Here is a 7562-nt window from a genome sequence, read left to right as displayed (position 1 = left end):
AGAATATCCATTCTAGTACAAAAACAATTATCAACAAAGAATGTAAGATGAAACTTAAAGAGGAATTTTTTTTTCCCCCTGAAAGTCTGTTGATAAATGTTACTATATAGCATGATAAAAAGTAAATGATCTATCAACCAAGTGTACAAGACAGCATAAAACAAAGGAAAAGCCGGGTAACAAACATTCAGAGATGAAACTTACCCATCAGGGTCGAGTTTACCACACAGAGATTCAAATCTAGGGATCTCGTACAACCTGAACAAAGTTGAAGGTATTCATGATACAACTAGAAACTCCAGATAGATAGCATGGAAGATAATAATCATACCAATGTTATATAATTTTAATATTGAAATACTAGTTGCTGTTATTGTTAGTTAGTTACTGTTAGTCAGTGATTTTAAATAATATAGACGTTAGGATCTTTAGGGGATTAGAAGCCTATAAATACTATGCGACACATTTGCATCCTACGCCATTCTAATAATAATGATCACCACTACTCAGTCCTTCTCTGTTTCTCATTCTCTTCTCTGTCTATCTCTCTGAATTCTCTCTACATTCTTTTCTTCTCTCTCTTTTCCTCTCTTCTCTTTCTATCTCTGTCATATCATATTCACAACCCTAAATTTGAAGACTACAGTGTATTTACATAAAAGACTTCCATATAATACACCTCACCTCAAGTAACTCATATGTCATATCTTAAGTTTATACCAATGCTGGTGAACAAAGTAAGTTCAACTGAGTAAAGTGTTTTTTGCTTGTAAGAAAAACAATAAGCAACAGGACGAAATAAGTCATCCTCTTTTACAAGATCCTGCAACTAATGTTGCAAACTTCTAGCAATTGCAAGAGCTAAAAGTATAAAAATACAAGCTAGAAACCCCAATTAATACTTAAGAAAACAGCAAAGTCAATTCTTCGCTAGAAGTATAAAACATAGAATAATATCAATAGAAGTATAGAACTTAGAATACTGGCAAGTCAATTCTTTGCACCACTTGGATTGATAAACAAACTTACTTTCTTAGGAGCTTGTACCCATCTCTGAGAATAGGAACGGGCTTCTTGCAACTGACCTCCATTGGCCTAGTGAAGCACAGAAAATAGTTAGTTCTTTGAAGCTTTTCCTACATCAGAAATAAGAATTACATCGCTACTCTGTTACAATACCTATTCTTGTTGGATCTCTTGGACTTTTTCTCCACGTTAGTCTTTTGAAAAATTGTATGTGACCCATTAGCCCGTGCTTTCTGCAACTCCTCAAACGTTACATCAGCCAGCTCCTGCTTTATCTCCTCCTCCTATATCATCAAAACAGCAGCTTTTCACTATAAAAGTTGGTTTGATAATAGAGTTCATAATTAAAATTATTTGCAGTTACCACATCTTCTGAGGAACTTGAAGAAGATTGTTCACTATCGCTCTCCTCAAATTGGATTTTGCTGGATTCAGGAATGTGGTTCTGTGATTCTTCATTTTAACTCCTAAGTCAAATAAAATTTCCCAAAACTTGATATTAACATTATGGAACAAGTTGGACAGAAAAAGAATGGGTTCCAGAGGTGAAACTGATGTGGGAATGATTCATTAACAAGTATATATCAGGAATAATTCATGAGCAATCGAATCAATGTCATGAAAACCAGACCGGTCGAACCATGAATCATAATTAATGTCAAATACCATATATTTAAAGTAAATAACAAAATAAATACACACGCACGATCTATTTTTAAGACCTGTGGAGGAATACATAGAAATATAACTAGAAAGCACAAAGTATGGAGCCAAAGGTATACATAGATGAATGCTGAAAGGCCAACACACAAGACAGAGAAGGCCAATTATTCATAGGGAAAGACAATTCCAAAACTTACCTACCTTCAACAAATTCAGGAAAACGAAAAACGACCATCCACTAGAATTCAAACACAGGATAAATTACCGAAGGAGGGATTCATTGTCTTTAACAGAACACACTCCAACACAAGTGAGGGAAAATCAGTCACACATGCACAGATCTTTCACCATCAGATTAGTCTCACGATATCAACTTCACCAAACAGAGATAAAAGAAAGGAACTGATTTCACCTCCAGATTTACAGCTCCTTCAATCTTTGCTTTCTTTGCTCTTGTGCTTATTCCTCCGCAGCTCTTTCTCTGTCTGTCTATTATCTGTTTATTTCTCAATCTCGCACTCCTCCGTCTTATCTGTGCACTATCTATCGTTGGAACGTAATAGCAGGGAGACAAGCTCGCTGGGGACGACGGAACTCCGTTGTTCGCCGAGTGGTGATCGGAGAGATGGGTTATGCAAACTGGAGATTTGAGGTGGGCCTAAAAAAAAAAAAAGTAGGGATATGGGGCTTTCGGCCTACTAGAGTTCTGCTATTCTTTACCTCAAAAAAAAAAAAAAAAACAAGGGTAAGCACAGGTATTCGGTGGAACTTCCAAAAAAAAAAAAAAAGAAAACAATGTATTACCCAAACGGCATATATGAGATAATTGATTAAATAGCTTAAAATCGATTTTTGTGTTAAGTTTTCTATCTGCTTACCTGATTCTCATTTTACCGTATTAATAATAAATAATTTGTCAATAATTCGTGTTAAATAGAATTTAACCAATTTAATAATATTAGATACAAATTCATTAATAATTTAACTTTAAAAAGTAATGTCTTTTATGGTAACTTGCATAGTTAAAATTGATTTTAACTAAATTATATAAATTTTTAATTTTATTAAAAAATTTAAAAAACAGTATTCAAATATATTGCGTTATAACATACTTAATTATAATTAAAATTAATTATATTAATTAATTATTTTATAATCAATTATATTCAATTGAAATCTAAAAAGGCTCAATCTATGTGAAAATTTTAGAATTGCTGAATCAAAGTTTAACGATGGAATATGCTTATAGACCATTTTAATAGTATGTAACCTTCCACCATTTTCAAACAAGAAATTCATATCCCTTAACTAGTGATTAAGCATCATTTCCTCATTTATTTAAACTTCTTAATATAAGATAAATTTTAAAAAATTAATGTAAGATGACATTAGATTAATTAATTATTTTTTCAATGTTATCTTTGTTTATTTGTTATGTTTGATTATTAATAATATGATTATTAATTGTAAAGAAGGGTAAAATTGAAAAATTACATAATTTTTAACAATAACAATTTAAGGACATAATTACAATTACAATTTTATTAATAAGCGCATAGTTGGTTAAGTGCACCTTATATTAAAGACCAAAGAAGTGTGGTATGTAATAAAAATCTTATCACCCATTTTTTGAATCAACAACTAAAAAACTATATTACAAACACAAAAAAAACAAAGATTACGTAGTAGTTGCTAAATTCTTGTCATTATCCCGCCAACTCTTTGCTGGTAGGAGGGGATGATAAAAAATATAAAAGAAAAAATAATATTAGAACTTTATAAGAATATTAATAAAAATTATAATTTATAATTTATATTTTATAGATATTGAATTATTAAAATTTTAATATCAAATTTGGTCCTTATTTGTAATTAGAAAAATACTAATAGTTAGTTGGGAAATCATAAAATATAACTTATGATTATTTGCAATGTCATTTAAAAATTTATGAAAGGTAGTTGTGAAGTTTCAATTTTCATAACAATTCACTTGAAAAATCAAGAAAATATATCAGGGATTATTTGTAATTTAGTTGATAATTTATGAAATTCAGTTATAATTACAAGCTAATCATTCATAATTTTTCTTATCAATATATAGATAATTACTTAAAAATTATAAAATATATTTGAGATTATTTGTAACGTCAGTTACAATTTTACAAGAGTTAATTGTAAATTATAAGTCATCACTTATAATTTTTTTTGCTATTGCTTTAAAATCAATTAAAAGATACTTAGATATCTTTGTAGCATTAGTTGAAAATTTATAAAAAAAAAAAACTTATTTTGAATCTCAAACCAATTAACAAAGATAATTTATTATAAATAAGGATTATAATCAGTTATTGAAATTTCATTAATTCAAAAAATATAATTTTGATTAATATTCTTGTAAGATCCTGATTATCATTACGTAAATCAGGTGATAGTCTGGCTAGCAAATGTGGCACACTATAAATAGGTTCCCTTGCAGCTAAATAGAAGAGAAGTCAACCAATTCCTTTTGAATAAGATCATAGCAAGATCAATATAATGAAGTCCACTGGAGGGATGGATACGTCACACGGGATACCTAATCAACCTGTTAGCTTCGAACACAATAAATAATAATAGCAGCAGCAGCAGTAATAACAATAATAATAACTTAACCTTTCTCGAATCCATTTGCCAACAGTGTTGAAGGCCTTTGACAATACCCCTACCCAAATTTAGCAATAGTGAGTGGGAGATTCTCAATTTTACAAGAAAAATCACATATCCACTCAATCTTACTAATCACCATTTCTTGTTTTTATACGTTGCTTTTTATTGAAATATATGTGAAAACGAGGATTCATATAGTAGTTGTATCATCTTACAAGGAACTATCTCTTTCCCAAAGGCATAAATAAAAATCTCTGTAAAGTATCCCACCGATATTTAAGTCTTTTTTTATGTATTTAGTAAAATAGTGAGGCAAAATAATTGGAAAAAAAAATAGTGTCTTGAAAAAGATCCGTGTTAGTATGAAAAAGACCTTGGTTTAGGAATCAAATTAAATTGGGTTAAACTTGGGATTAAGCGTGATTATTTCGTGTTGTAAATAACTTATAGAGTGATTGGTCAAAAAAAAAAAACTTATATTGGATCACGCTATCTTTTAGTCGCCATAATAATGGATACCAAGCGTGCTTGAGTCAATCCTTTTAATTAATTTGACTTATCTTGATTCTTCGATTTAGATAAAAATGGAAAGATTTCCTAATAGTAACTTGTTTTCATATATTTACTTTTTTGATTCTCCATAATTTGTCAAAAAGCATCTCCGCACCAGATTACCGACCGACACCTTAACACTTTACAAGGATGTAAAATTGTAAGTTGTAAGTTGTGTCAGGAAGTTTTGATACCTAACATGGAGTTTATCATAGGGATCTAAATCATGTAATGTATAACTCTCAATTTTCATATTGTTTTTTATGTTTGTGAGTTGCCAAATTATTTATCAAATAAAATAATTCTAATATTTTAATTTTAATAAGAAATAGATTTAATTCATTCAATTTATACTGTAATCTAGTTTATTTTCGTAGAATTTAGATAATTTTAAAATTAAAACTTATTTAAATGATAGCGATTGTTATTGATACCATCATTAATATTCATTACCAAAAAAATCTTGAAACAAATGGGTAATTTGATAAATAAAATTTTCATTAAAATATCTTTATATATTTATCATTCACTTTTCATTAAATTTATACTTTAATTTGCATATATTTTAATAGCCATTTTGTGAATAAATGAAGTCATTTTTTCCTATAATTTATCTTTAAATTTCATACTATTATATGTTTTATAAAGTGAAATCAATGCCATACTTAAATGAGGCCTATATTCATGTGATGCTTTAGGTGACGATCTTAATGGGCATGAAGGCAGCCACAGTTATATCATTCTCATTGTTAAATATTACTCTATTTTGAGTACATTATTACATATTTGGGGATAATATAATGTAGCTAATAGAAAATTGAAAACATTATATCTGAGTTTAATATTTTTATTTTTTACATCATATATTATCACCTGATAGTGGCATCCAGTTTTATCATTACTTTATGGGTATCATGATGAATGTTATTTTGATGTCATATTTGTTGTAGTTTTGTGTCTATGTGCAGCAAAAAAAAGTCCCACATTGCTCAAGTAAAGAAAATCCAAGTATATAAAATGAAAGTATTAAAAGACAGGAGTTTAGCTTTTAAGCTACTTCTTTCTCCCTACCAATATGAAGGTATTAAATAGTGAATGCTATGATATAGTGAAACATTGATTATATTTGATTAAAAGTTTCAATTTTTTATTGTATATTCGACTCTTTTTTATGAACTTAATGTTGAAAGGTAAAATAGTACAAACATAATTGAAATTATATTGAAATTCTAAAAAGATATAACAAAAAAAAAATTCAAAGTGTTGATCATTTTGAAATGGATTAGTATTATTTAGAAGTGATGATTTAGAATTTCTCTTTAAGTCTATAAAGAGAGGTTGAGATTAGTTGTAGTGATGATTTAGAATTTCTCTTCAAATGTATTATTATTTTGATGTTATATCAGTTGTAGTTTTGCGTTTATGTGTGTGCATAAAAGTTTCACGTTGCTCAAATGAAGGAATTCTAAGTGTTATAAATAAAAAAGGTTTGGGATTAGTTGGACTTGTAGAAAAAGTGAATGCACATACACAATAACAAACCATTTGTCCTACGCGTTAAAACGCAAACTAGCTTTTGATTTTCGACCTATTTCTTTCTTCCTCCCTAATGTGTAGCCAATATGAAGTTATTAAATAGTCAATGCTATGATATAATAAATATTAATTATATTTCATTAAAAATTTTAATTTTTTATTGTATATTCGACCTCTTTTCTTATGAACTTGTTGACGAAAGGTAAAATAGTACAAACATAATTCAAATTATGTTGAAATTCTAAAAAGACTATCATTTTGAAACAATATAAAATAAAAACTCCAAAGCGTTGATCATTTTGAAATGGATTAGTATTATTGGAAGTGATGATTTAGAATTTCTCTTCTTAAAAAATGGAAAATTGGAATCAAAGAGCTGTTGACAAACATATTTAAGGAAAAAGGATCTAGTAAAAAATCTGCATTTAGGGCTCCTAGTTTGGTTTTGTTCTTATTTTTTTATTTTTAAAAATTATTTTAAACCAATTTTTGAAATTATTTTTGAAGGTAAAAAAAATTAAAATCTAGTTTATTATGTTAGTTTAAAAATAATTTTACAATTAAAAAAGATACTAATAATGATCATCAGTTATTAATATTGATGACTTATGATAATAGTTTGCTAGTTGAAGGTAATATAATAGTCAAGTGTACTGATTTTAAAAATAAAAATAGAAAGAAAACAAAACAAGCCTTGATTTATCATACTTTGTATCTTTTCTTTTATTGTTCTTCATCTTTTTCATGTTCTGAATCTATGTTCTTTTCCCCAAGTACATTTTCAATAGGTCTTCAAGCGGAAGTTTCCTAAAAATGTAATAGGTCCTCATGACAAAAATTTTAGTCGTTTAAGAGTTATAATTTCTTGATTTTATTTAGCTTAGTTACAGCATATTTTATCAAAATTAAAGAAAACATTAAACTTATTAACTTTATTAAAAATTTAATAAGCTATCAATTTTTTCCTTATTAAATATATAATAATTCTTTGATCTAAATATAAGTATCTTTTAATAATAATTTGCATATCAATAAATCCTTATTCTCATGAAAATATATATTTCTTTTTTTCTACCCTTAGTTCTAATTTATAATAGGTGAGAAGAGAGCCATAAATTCACTGACCCAAGAATCTAGGT

At 28.0% G+C, this 7562-nt stretch overlaps 1 long non-coding RNA gene across 1 annotated transcript; it reads right to left on the bottom strand.

The window, feature by feature from the left end:
- Positions 1–1048: 1048 nt before the first annotated feature.
- LOC129296374 (uncharacterized) lies at positions 1049–2336 on the bottom strand. Its single transcript, XR_008589768.1, has 4 exons — positions 2102–2336; positions 1394–1493; positions 1180–1310; positions 1049–1095 (listed from the first exon to the last, which is right to left on the bottom strand). It is a non-coding gene; the product is annotated as an uncharacterized LOC129296374 (long non-coding RNA).
- Positions 2337–7562: the final 5226 nt, after the last annotated feature.

Source organism: Prosopis cineraria, unplaced genomic scaffold, assembly GCF_029017545.1.
Source record: "Prosopis cineraria cultivar Desert tree isolate PC_DT_omini unplaced genomic scaffold, ASM2901754v1 PC316, whole genome shotgun sequence".
Taxonomy (NCBI): domain Eukaryota; kingdom Viridiplantae; phylum Streptophyta; class Magnoliopsida; order Fabales; family Fabaceae; genus Prosopis; species Prosopis cineraria.
Note: the sequence above shows the minus strand (reverse complement) of the source record. Positions and strands in the feature narration are given on the sequence as shown.